This window comes from Chinchilla lanigera, unplaced genomic scaffold, assembly GCF_000276665.1.
Source record: "Chinchilla lanigera isolate Chin_1 unplaced genomic scaffold, ChiLan1.0 scaffold00009, whole genome shotgun sequence".
In the NCBI taxonomy this organism is placed as follows: Eukaryota; Metazoa; Chordata; class Mammalia; order Rodentia; family Chinchillidae; genus Chinchilla; species Chinchilla lanigera.
In genome coordinates, this window is record NW_004955410.1 from 1,152,336 (window position 1) to 1,165,921 (window position 13,586).

At 40.6% G+C, this 13,586-nt stretch overlaps 1 long non-coding RNA gene across 3 annotated transcripts in view; it reads right to left on the bottom strand.

The window, feature by feature from the left end:
• LOC106147799 overlaps nucleotides 1-10,628 on the bottom strand; it is a 28,914-nt gene extending 18,286 nt beyond the window's left edge. For all 3 annotated transcript variants that reach the window (XR_001232766.1, XR_001232767.1, XR_001232765.1), the window contains exon 1: nucleotides 10,447-10,628. This is a non-coding gene — a long non-coding RNA (uncharacterized LOC106147799). The remainder of the gene's footprint in view (nucleotides 1-10,446) is intronic.
• Nucleotides 10,629-13,586: the final 2,958 nt, after the last annotated feature.

The following is a 13,586-nucleotide window of genomic DNA, read 5'->3' on the forward strand; positions in this document are numbered from 1 at the left end:
CCACCCATCCATCCACCCACGCAACCATCCATCCATTCATCCATCCATCCACCCATCCATCCATCCATCCATCCATCAATCCATCCATCCATCCACCCCCCATCCATCCACCCCCCATCCATCCACCCCCCCATCTATCCATCCATCCACCCATCTGTTTGTCCACCTACCTACCTGTCCAGTTACCTATTTAATTATGGATTTCCCCAGCTTCCCCTGCATCCTACAGCCCTGTGGCAATGGTATGCATTGGTCTTAGGTTGTGATGCTTGGGAACAGTGGATATTTTGTCTCTTGTCAAAATTTCCTTGGTCCAATTCAAGCAACATGAGACTAGACCTTTCTGCTCACATGAGGTGCAGCATCAGCCAAGCAGCATTAGAAGACACAGCTTTTACTTCCCATCTCTGCTATGGCATTTTTCTAGAAAGAAAAAAAGTTTTCCCAGGCACACTCTGTTTATAGGTGGAATAACTGCCTTAAGTAGTTTCCTCCCTATAATGTACAGTTCTATGGGTGCTTCTAGTAAACACTCATTTAGTAGTTTATCTGAACTGTCAGAGGAGTCAGTGAAATCCTGTCCAGCGTAATGATTGGCTTTGCCCGTCTTGCACCGAGAAGGAATGTTTTGAGTTCAGACAGGGGAAACAACTCACATAGGATTACTACAGTAAATTTTTCCAATCGTGTTTATTCTGAGCAGACAGGGGAAGGTACTTGAAAAAAAAAGCCTGACTAGACTTCCACACCACAGCAGTGGGCAGGCAAGTTGTTTTTAGGGCAGGGCAGGCGTGGAGACAGATGATTCTTTATTTTCTGAGTTAACTGGCTCCCAGTGACATGAAAGGAAACTGTGGCATGGTGACTAACACCAGTGGGAAGAGTGGAAAGGCTCAAGGAAACCAAAATAGAGTTGGTGTTTAAGACATTTCCTTAATTGTTACTTCTGGACTTGCCTCCCCCTCTCTTTCCATCCTGTCTTTGAATTGCCTTGACTTTGGTTTCTGAAGCATTCACTACAGCAATGATTGTTTTCTCTGCAGCATACACAGTGTTAGAGGGTCCTGTTCTAGGATCCCTTACAGTGTGTTTGACTTTAAAACAGGAATTATTCACTACGCCAACTCTTGGAAATACTGAGGTAAGAGTCTACAGAAACCAAATCTACTATGCCAGTCCAACTTAAAATCAGGAGCGTAAATATTTTTCAGGTCTTTCAAATTCACGGATATCAAGTGAATGAGCTCCTTTCGTGGCAGACTTCTGAAAACCATCCAAAGTTATTTCTTTAAAGAAGCAAGTAAAATTGTTTGGGGAGCCTGACAACTGGTAAACCTTTAGTTTACATTGCTTTCGCAGCTTGCCTTGTTATCACACATCCTTAGATAGCTTTGTTCACTGTTTATTTTTCATCGCCCTTTTACCCACTTTTCTCATTTGTAGAACTTGGGTCTTTAAGTTTTATTTCTTGGCACCTTTCCCTGATGCTTCCTGCACCAACAATGTCCTGGAAAATGTCCTGTAGTCGTGGGGTTCCCACACACTGGTAAGGACAGGGCTCCAAGCTGCCGGGTGGTGGGCACACTTTAGAGATGTGACTTAGAGAATGTTCAAGAAGATGGAGGCCATGTCACTTTCAGTGTTACCAGCTGGAAGGGCCCTGTTTGCTTCCACTCTTTCTCTCGTTTCCCTGTTCTTTTCAGTGTGTGTTTCCTCTTTGACCTTTTTGACTTCTCTTTATTCTATTCGTCCATTTTGGAGATCTCATTTATACTCAGAGATTTGTCTATCACTTATTACAGTTGATCCTCAAATTTCGGATTTATTCAGCACACATGTACTAAGCAATGGTTGAACTTTAAGGTCATATACTCCTAATCTAAAGGGGAAGGCTGACATTACATGAGAAATTACAAGATTGATGACTATTTCAATAAATACATATTTAACTTTTGAAGACACCCCACAACCCATGTAATTGAGTTTGTTTAGATATAGGAGTCAATTAAGGATTTTAGAAAACTGAGTTGTCATGAAACTGGAAGGTTTAAATCCCAGTAGTGCCAAAGAATCTGTTTTCTGTGGGAAAATCATGTAAATTAGCAAAAACAGTGGCAACGGTAATCCTTAAGTCACCTGACCTGCAATCAGCTGCCGAGCGTGAATGTGAGTGGTGCTCATGGGGTCACTGTTCTCTTCCGCACAGAGACATTTTCTCTTCACTCACTTTAGTGAGTGGCAGGTACACAGCACGACCGTTCTTCAGGACATGCTGCTCCTGTGGCTGTGAACTGATTTCTCAATGGGAGAGTCTTGCTGCACTTTGGGGAGAGCAGAACTATTACTTGGAAAATATGAGGAGCAAATGATATAAATGACAGGAAGAGTTCCTCCTCCCAACTTTGTGTTTTAGGGATACACTGTTTGTGGAGAACTGACAGCACATGGTGAATGGCTGTAAAGCACTCACCTGGATTCAAGTGGTCATATGATTCATCCTAGATCATGGCTCTTCACTCTTTCTACATGAATACCTGCTTTACAAGGAGATTCTAGGCATCATGAAACGTCATTAGTAGGTCACTGTACACTTACAAAAATAAAGGCACTGTACTGCATACCCACAATACTGTACCCCAGACCTAAAATATTAGCCATAATCTCATAATAGCATTGAGTGTGCATTCTAACATTATTGCCTCCAGTTGTCCCAGAAGGCTTTTTGTGACAGTTTTACATGCAATTCAATCTGGTTTCTCCATGTACTTAGTTGTTCTATTTTGTCTATTTCAGTCCCTTCCACACACCCCTTTAGTGTTACTTTGTCGTATTTTTCATTGCATTTTGTTGTTTGTTCAGACTTTGTTTTGACATTTCCAGGCCATGTTTCCTGTAGAACACTTCACTTTTTAGGTTGGCTTTTGTCTGTCTTTTTTTTTTTAATTCGGGTAAAATACCTTTAGCAAACATGTCACATGGATATCATATTCTGAAAGTACATAAGAGGTATGAGTTATAAATACGGCAGATTATTAAGTCCTTAAAAATATTATTACAGGAAAAATCACGTCCTCATTAATCTTGCTCAGATTACTCCAGCTCCTTGGGAACGCATTCATCCCATTGCTCTTCGCACTTTCTGAGGCAGTTCTGAAAGTCCACTTCCGTGTGTGTCTTCAGTGGCCTGGTTGTGCCTGCCTGATGTCCTGAGCTGATTGAAAAGGTTTACCTTTCATGCTCCTTTTGACTTTGAGGAAGAGCAAAGTCTCATGGTGCCAGATCTGATGACTAAAGTGGACAAGGACACAGCGTCCTGTTTTTAAGAGCCCATTTTCCTACTGGAAGACACTCAGCAGCAGTAGTCCCTGTATTTTTTATCATCACATCTCATAAAGACACTCATGAGAGAGGACTTCCAGAACTGCTTCAGAAAGTGGCAAGAATGGTGGGATAAGTGTAGAAATATTTGGAGAAGGATTACTGCCATTGCATCTTTTACTGTAGTAAATGTTTCATTTAAATATTCACTCTATATTTTGATCACACCTCCATTATGATTTCTGGCTGCTTAGCTGCTTACCCTTCTACTTACAACAATCCAGTTTTTAAGACTTCCCTGAAGACAAGCCTTCCCCATTACAAACTACACATGTAAAAGTTGTGATATTATTTTGTAATGCAAAATTGGAAAACCTAAAAGTCCATCTATAAGAAACTGGCTAAATAAAAGCCTAGTGTAAATACAAAATAAAACCTAGACATTAGACAGAATAATTTATAGAACATACTTTAACATGAAAATAATTTCTAGAATATATTTTAAAGAGTGAAGCAAGATCAAAAAGTGCATTTAGTAGACTATAATTTGTCATTTGTGTAAAAAGGGTATATATTTTTTCCCCAAAAAAGAACCAGGGGAAAAATGAACAAGAAACTAATAGAAATGATTATTTTTAGTGGATGGGATGGCGAGAGTAAAGCCAGTTATTATGGGAACAAGATATTCTTAAGTAAAAATTTTAATATAGTTTTAAAAATCTAAATAAAAATAAAAACATTTGAAGACCCTTACTGGGTAAAGTTATTAATTAGTAGTAATAGTAAAAGGGAAAAACTGTACAAGAGAAATTGTTCTTTTTAAAACTTTGTTCCTTTGAAAATGTCTAGCTCTGTAACTGCTTCATGGCTTTCTAATTACTTTCTTGACCCCTGTAACCATGAGAGTATAACCAAACATGCAAGATACTTGATTGTATTTGTAACTGTCATTAATCTAGCCCTATAACCGATGATCTCACCCTGCTAGCTAATCAGAAGAACTGCCAGGCTGTTCTGTCTTGCCTTTGCACCTCCTGCTTGTGCACCATATAAAAACCCTAGACCACCAGGGATCAGGCCTGATGTTCTGGGAATGATCCTGATCAGTGCCTACTGACGTAAGCAAATCTGCCTCCAAATCCTGGGTGTTGTTTCAGTGTTTCTGTTTGCCATTGCAGTAGCAGCAGAATTTTTCTGATTTCATTTTAAGTATATAGTAAAATAAACAAGTATATCGATATTTGTTAAAAGAAAAGTTTTTCACTGACAGAAGAAAGAAGTATTAATGTAAAGTAAAAAAGAAAACCTACATTGAGTTTAAAAGTTTACTATAAATACTAACTTGAACTCTTGATTAAAATATCAAAAGACATTTCCCTTCCTTTGTAATTCCCAGTGCTCAGATATTGTTTTCCAAAAACAATTACTGATTAAAATATGTTTTATGTCAGAGAAAAAAAGCACTGAAACTTGAAAACCATCATGGAAATAAAGGGGAGGGAGCACCTACCTAACGCAATCCCACTAGTTGCGCTAATTTGAGAATCTAATGGAATAATGATAGATTTAGACTATAATCCCTGAAATTAAATGAGTTTAAAATCATAAAAAAATAATATGAAGAGCCTCTTTTTAGAGAAGAATGCCAAATAGTAGCTACAGAAGAAATGCTGCCATTGTATAAAATTAAGCATCTGACCAATTTGTAGCTCCCAAGATGAGAACTGATTTAGCCAATGACCATGGCCAGATGCTGAATCATCGGATTAAAGGTTGCTAGGAAGAGGGTCTTTGCTTGGTCATAAATTATCACCCAGCTGATCACTAAATCATTGCAAAAGGGAAAAAGAACCCCAAGGCAGGGACATGAAAATCGTCACCCACAAAGCAGTCAGCCTCACAATCTGTTACCAAATTTCTCCCGGTAGCTGTTGGCCTTTGTGCGGTCCATGAGGGCTCCGGCATCCTCTCTACTCCTCAGCGAGAGAATATCGTCAGCCCCGCGAGGTTTCCAGGGTGTGACAAGCAAGAAATGGTGATCTCAGAGTAGTCTGAGTTCGCATGCCGCTAGAAACTGAATAGTCCGTATTTTCATGTTTTGTAGGCATACATTTTCTGTAAATTCTACCCATGCCTTGCCCATTTGTCTACATGCTTTTTACCTTTTAATTGTTCATACTTAGCACTTTTTACAGAGGAGAGAGATTAGCTGACACGTCATCGTGTGGGGCACTGTACAAGTTCTTTGTTGTTCCCTGCAGGTGACGCAGAGGTCACTGCTGCGAGAACACGCGCTCCCCGGCCTGTGCGAGAGCAACTAATCAGCTGTTTGGGATCCTCAGAAGAGCTGCATCCCCCAGGCCCTGCCCCTGAGCCCTTCCCTGCTCTTCCCCAGAAGCAGCAGTGCTCGCTTGCCCTTGTCAATTAGCAGCGATGGGGAGGGAGAGAGCGGTGCAGCTCTCCGAGTGGGCACACAGCTGCAGTACGAGGGGGCAGAAGAGACTACCTGGACAGGGCTTTGCCGTCACCTCTTCTGCACCTCCGGAGGGTTGGGGGCATCTCTGGCCCGCGGCCTTGGCCTGTACTGTCCAGCGTAGTGCATAGCCCCTGGCTTTTAAGACCGGTGCTCTGCACTCACTGGTGTGCATCTCTGCACCCACCCCGCAGAGGCAATCAGGAGGAGGTGCACAGTGGACTGTTTGGAAGTTACAACTTTAGGATGTGAGGGTTGATCCCTCTGGACAAGGATTTGTACAAATGGAGGAAAATGTTTCCCAACCACAGCACACTTCAGAATCCCACAGGGAGCTTCTCCATCAGGAGTTTTGCAAGGCTCCAGAGGGTGGAAAGACAGGGCTTCCGTCTGCTGTGAAATGGTTGAAGCATTCTGCTCGCAGGTATCGTTTCATGGATGGGTTGGCCACTCCTGTGCACTCATTTATCTGTAGTGTTTGTTTACGGATCTTTGCTTATTTTAAAGAGATGTCTATACATTCTGATGGTAATGCTTTGCAAGTTGTATGTATGACAGATAACTTTCTGTGATTGTAGCTTGCTTTTTGTGTGTGCCACTATATACGGAATAATTTAACTTGGATTTCTAAAAAGCATTATACAGTTAGACATGTCCAACTTTACCTTATTTTGCACACTTTACCTAAGGAATATATCCTTGATGTAATCAAAAGTCATCATCTCAATTCTTTCCAAGTGCTTTTTTAAACATTTGAAGTTTAACCTACACCTTCCAGTCCTAAATTCGCCATAAAATGGATTGAGAGTAGCATCATATGTTGAATTCTACAAATAAATAAAAGCATTGTATCAATATTAAATGTATATCGTACTTACTTTTTCATCACTGGGAGAAAATACCCAGTACCCACGAGTTAAGGGAGGGAAGTTTATTCTGACTCCTGGTTTGCAGGGGTTTCAGTCAGTCCACAGTTGGCCAGCTCCAAGGGGGGGTGGCACTGTCGAGGAGAAACAGGCAGGGCAGGGCATGCAGGAAGCCGTAGCTTTTCTTCTTCTTTCTCTTTTTATTCCACCCAGGCTACAAGCCTATTGTTGGTGCTTCCACCTCCAGAGTGGTTCTTCCCTCTTTAGTAAATCTATCATCCACAGCCAGAGCCAGGCTAAACTAACTGATGGGCTGACCCAGTACTACACACCATGATCCAGTACTACACACCATGATCCAGTATACACAGGCATGATCCAGTATACACAGGCATGATCCAGTATCACGCAACCAGTTGTCCCCAGAAGCCCTGCCTATGAGTGGATGAGGCTTTGCAGAGACATGTAGATAGAAGCCACAACACAGGACATTTACAAAGGCATATTTTACTCTGAACAAGTGTAGAATATACATTACAAACTCCAGAGTTCTTTCAATTTTCTTCCAGCTCTAGGATATTTAGATAATTTAGACAATTGGATGTTGTGGGACACGGGCAGCTGATTTCAAGAGTCTCAAAGAAAGGCAAAAATAGGGAAACCAAATGATTTCAAAAACACACTCCATACAAACTATAGAAATGTATTATAACGTGGACATTTTATTGTACTAAGAAGTATTACTCTTACTCAATCTGATCATATTATACATTTACTTCAATGTAACTTAAGAAATTCAGATTAATCTATTAAGACAGGTAGTTGAAATATGACATAATAGAAAATAGAAAAAGCGAAGTACAGTTTGAGAGTTATTCTCTATAACTCACTGTCTAAACCAACTACCTACTATAACTATGAGCCCCAGAATAAAAAATGTTCTACTTTTCTTTCTGCCTCTGCAGCATGTATCAAAGTGGACTTGTAAGGAAATATCAGAAGGCTCCTCGTGAAACCAAAACTCTGTGAAAGGGGTAAAGCTGCATAAGCTTTCCCTAAAATATTATATACATCCCACAAGCATTTACGTTTCACTGTACAAATGTTAATCCTTAACTCAGACGTTGTCTCAGCAAACGAGGGAAAACTGAAGCCTGTTAAAACCCAGACAGTGTGGCGGAACCAAGGAAATGGGGAAAAGTATAAACAAATCACAAAGTTAACTTTGCCATGAAGAATTCAGCATAAACACCGCCTTGCTTTGCGTCTTCCTCACACAGGGCGTCGGGCTGTGTGAGCTGAACGTGGCGTTCATTCTGTTTCTTAACACAACCAGCCCATCTTCCTACTGTTGCCGCATAGTGTGAGTGCTTATGTTTCCACATTCCTCGATGCTCTGTTTACGCTGGGAAATGCTAGCCGTGTTTTCCGAAAGATTTCCATTCACAACAGCAACAAAGGCAGCGTAGAAAATGTATCAACTGTTTGTTGCTGTGTAACAAACTACCCCTGAAACTTTGGCCCTTGAAGCTGTGCACACTTTCACTTCTGCCATCTTTGGATCATACACAGGGTTGCTCCGTTGAGGCAGGTTTGATCAAGGCATGGCAGTCTAGACTGATCTCTCCCACATGCTGGCTCCCACAGGGGATTGGGCTGTGGAGTCTTCATTCCAGAAGGCTTCTTGGTCTCCAGGCTTGGAGCAGGATGTAATAGAGTCAGGGCTCCAAAGACTCACAAGACAGCAAGACCCAGTGCCCAGGGTTTTCAAGTCTCTGCTAGCATCAGACCTCCTAACTTGCTCAGAGCAAGTCATGTGGATCAGCCAAGAGTCCAGGTCTGGAATAGACTCAATCTTGCTTGAGGAGCTACATGGTGGGAAGAGATGCAGACACACAGCAAAGTCAGGGCACACAAGGAAAGAAGATGACCTTGGTGGCCACTTTCCTATGTTCCTGCAGAAGGAGCATGGGTAGGATCTTTCTTTACAACAAAGGCAGGACAAAACAGAAATTATGAGAGCAACATTGTATGTATATTTTCTGACTGAATACAAGCAAAGGTATTTGGGAGGTTGAACTGTGTTTTAAATAAATGTATTAATCACTTGCCCATCGTTAGAACAAAATACAAAACATATCCAAAATTGAAAGGAGGAATGGTTAACTTCAGAACATGATTTTCAGAGGACTCTACCATGGCATGCCGTAAGGCATGGCAGGAGAGATGCTCACCCCTTTCCAGCCAGGAAGCAGAGCAGGATGGGGCCAGAGAGCCAGGCAGCAGGCACCCTCCCCAGTCCGACTCGATGGCCCCCAGTTCTGACCCGGCCCCCCAGCACAGCACGTTCTCATCAGGGAGCTCATCAGTGAACCCACCCCCTGATGCGTACAGCACCCCAGATCCAATCACCTTCCACACAGAGATCTCAACATGGCAACAAGTACTTGATCTGAAATGTGAGAGGACTGGCTTTGACTTTTACAGGGACATACAGCTCATATTTTAAGATTCTGTAACAGGATCATTGAAAGATTATTATTTTCTAGGTTCCAATATCATTTAAAACTTAAAAAGAATATATTTCAATTTCCCTTTCATCACAGGTTTTCTTTGTAAGGGAGGATCTTTTTCCAAATTTCTGCGATAGGGTGGAGGAAGGATTGCTAAAGACCCTAAAGTGCATTTCCTTCCCAGCCAACTCTGTCCCCACTGGGGACCTTTCCATGTCTACCACATCAAGATACATCAGAGCTTATGTAAGTCAGTGGGCGGTTAACGGGGTACGAACCTGGGTGTGTTGTGTGGTGTGAGAGATCTGTCAGTCTGGAAGAAGGTGACTTATTCCTGTGGGTAAGGGCCCCCTTGCATTCAGTCTCCTAAGTATTGGAAATGAACTAAGAGCCACTCACCACTTCTTAATGGGAAGGGCATAAGATTTGCAAGTATCTGTAAATGCAAAGCATTCTTCAGAAGTGAGTTTTGTTTCCTTCAGAAGTTAACTTTGTCACATAGAAGAGAACATGTGGTAGAGGGGCTTCTCCCGTCAGACCCACTTTCAGTCCTGGCTTCCACAGTGACAAGCACAGTTACGGGTTGGCTCTCCCCGTGCATCTGGTAACTCAGGAAGAGCTCACGCCTGCTTTGACCTCTAGTTTTGTCACTGGAAAATTGGGTGACTCTTGGTAACTAGTTGTTTAACTCGTGCTAGCTTAAAATTTTGAATCAGGGAAACCATCATCATGATCATAAAATCAGTATGATTTGGTAGAAAGTCACAAATGTCACCTAATAGTGCATTTTATAGCCATTATTTGTACCATTGTGATCATTAGTGTTTCTCTGAAAACAGTGGGAGAAGCATTTGTCAATGAACATAAACTGTAACACCAGAAATATATGTACGAATTAACACTGAAAATCACATACATGACTAAAATCTAAAAGCTAGGATCAAAGAGTAAAGTCTGAAAATTCTTCCAAACATGCCATGTGCTTTGCTTTCCAGTCATAATGGCCCGGTAGATTTCCAGGTTTTAGGTCTTAGGATGGTAACTAATCCCATTCCTTCTAGTGTGGAACTAGAGAATCACTTCAGGCTCTGCACGATCACCTTCCAGAGATTCATCCTGGGTCAGGAAGCAGCACGACAAGTCTGAAAATAAGCATTTTAAAACTTGCCTTGCTTCCTGCTTATTGTCTCAAATAACTGACCAGGTGTTCACGGAAGCCACCTTCAAGGTTTCTAAATTCTTTCCATCCCCTCCAGACCCTTGGGGCAGAACTCACCTCAGTGAAAGATCAGATTCCCCGAGAGCACAGGAAGAGAGCTGTTTATTATGAGCACTAAGTGCCGAGCGCATTATTGGGACCAAGCAGGGCGACTGCCTCCCACTCCACAGGAGCACCTCGGAGTTCCACTGTTGCTTCTGTTGAAGTTTAGCTGACTGCACTTAGAAGACTGTAATGTGACCCTGCATATTTCACATGAAAAGTAGCCACAACAAACAGGAGACACCTTTTTAAAAGTAGTTAGCTATTCTGTGTAACTAGGCAAATCCACAAAGAAAAAGGATTGACAGGATGGCACTTTCAGAAACACTACGCAAATAGCACAGTACCAGTGCTTAGGATTAGCCAAGAGTTAGAAGTTCACCTTGCGTCAAACTGCGAGTGTATATGGTTGAAAAAACATTCTCAATCCCATGCAAATGGAAGAACTTGAAAGGAAGACCAAAATGGAAAATCTTGATGTTATGTTTATAAATGCTAATTTTTTTTAAATAAGGGAAATATGATTGGTATACCCTGACATTTGTAATTATAGCCTGGTAGTTATAGTTCTTTTAATGTCAACATTTCAACAATATTTGATGCTGATTCTAGTGACATGTCAGTTGTGTAAAATGACATCAGATTTTCAAAAATTTCAGTCATGGTCTTGACTACATATTAAGGGTTATTGATCCATATTTCCTTCCCTCTTGTTCTAATTTCTTGTACTTCTTTTAGCTTAAATTAAGTGTAAGGCATTTTTGACACCATTATGAAGAAGAACACCATTATGCAGATTAAGATTTACAAAAGTATATTACTTTAAATTTATCTTTGTTTAGAAAAAGTAGAATCACTGAAAATTCTCTGCTAGTATATATCACTATGGAAATAAATTTTTAACAATGATTACTTACTGTTGAAGTGGAAAATGTTATTTTAATACCATTATGCTGAATCAATCTCATTTTTACCCATATAGAATCAACTACTCAGAAAATTTTTTAAGCTTTTTTTTTTTAAAAAGTTTCTTTCTCTTACCATATAAAAATTTCAGAAGTTCATTCTTAAAGTATTTTGGTAATTTAACAATGACTAGCATTTCAAACTATATCTCCAAATATTTTTAGAAAAATTCATTTAGATTCTCTTCCTGTGCATAAACAGAGTACAGTATTTGTAGGAGGGGAGGAACTTCACCTTTGAAAATACACAGCATTATTAATTAAATAGACAGGGCATGAGAAATAACAACCCTAACGTGTATTTACAATTAGTGACTCCCAATTGACCTCTACAGACAAATTTTCTCTTCCAGGACAGCTGCTCCTTCTGAAATGGTTAAGGGAAGTGGTATAATAGCCATGTATCTCCTAATAACAGGGGTGGCCCTGAGAAATGAATCGTCAGGAGATTCTCTGGGGCAGGAATGGTACAGTGTGCACCTGGAAACACCACACACCGAGGTGGCTCAGCCTGGGGCACACCAGGGCACAAACCTGTGCAGCAGGTTACTGCTGTGTGGTCCATAATCCACTCCACACAGCGGTAAGGACCTGTGCACGTGAGGGATCCGTCCATAGCAAGGACAGAGCCGAGACATTGCACCCTCAGACCCTCGTTGACCAAAAATGCCCTGGGGCTAAGCGAATGGGAAGAACACCTGAGCAGAGAATCAGAATCACCACTTCCCCTGCAATAGCACGATGGTAAATATTCCCTAGGAGGCAATTTCAGTAAAATTATTAAAAGAAACCGTTCCAAAACTGTACCAATGAGACCATTTTCATTCAATTCTAACAATTCATCTAATGCACAATTCAAGCAATCAATACTTGCTCTCAGAACAATTCAATTTACTTCTTTTTCATATTGTTCATTTCTTTCTCCCATCCCATGTCCGATGGACTTTCTTTTTTTTTTTTTTATGAGATTACAGTTTTCTGGCACCCTCCTGAAGCTCTCAGTTTACTGTCAAAGTCAAAACATTTCTGTACAGAGTTTGTTCCCTGGAAGATATCACCATGTAAAGAACCATAATGAAACCCTTTTGGCAAATTCTTTAAAATATATTTTCACATTTTTAGTTTGCAAATTAATGCTCATTTTAAAAATACTCAGGCTGAGGAAATAATAATCATTTCTGTGCTTTCTTATAGGTGATTTTCAGCGGTAAAGGATATATAAAGCATAAAACATAGTTCAGTCAATGACTTGAGTTTATTATAGCATGTTAAATTCCCTCTTCTTTTTACTAGATCCAGACTACTTGGTAATTAAGTTGCAGATATGGCTGAGTGGATTCTCAAAGAGAATCTTGGAAACTCTAAAGCATGAAGCCCATTTCTCTGACCAGGGAAACTGAGCCGTTGGAAGTGCAGGTCAGCAACTCTAGATCTTTTGGCTTTAAAATCCAAGGCATTGTCCACTCCCTTCTCCTTCGTATTTTTCATTTAAAATCTCTGTACGATATGTGCTTATGAAGTGAATTCGCACTGATTTTCATTCTTTGGTAATATAACCTTCTAGGATGTACCTGAAAAGTTTATAATGTGCAGTGAAGCTATCACAAATTGAGACTAACAGCATCTGCTCTTCTTACCGGCCTTCTGCTTGACAAGGGAGATGTCTTGTGAACGGATTTCACAATTTGGACCAGTGTTTTGGAAGCAGTTTGGACTGTGTCTCTAAGTCTGCTTGTTTATCTGCTTGCAGTAAATACAGCTGAATAACTAGAATTCAAAGCAGATTATTGAGCAAACAGATTTGACCTTGGTTATTGTAACACTCTGGCCACTACCCAGTAGATCTATTTCTTTCTCACCTGGGACACTGAGCGTTAGAATAAGCAAGGGGAATGTGTTTTATCAAATAGGTGAGAGTGTTTTCTAAGACGGACTTTTTTCCCAGAACACAACTACTACCTGGTTGAGAAACTACTCCTGCTAATTAACTTTTGACGTTGGAAACATCAAAAAGTGTTGTCTTTTTTGTCAGTGATTCAAATTCTAAAGGGAAATAGTCACTTAATATTGTCAAACCACATGATACAAAATTGTTGTTGACCAAGAGTTAAATTATATCAGAAGCACAGCAGGAAATTGTCATAAACCATTCTGGACTTTCTCAACTCTGGCTTCCTGGTAGCAAATTAA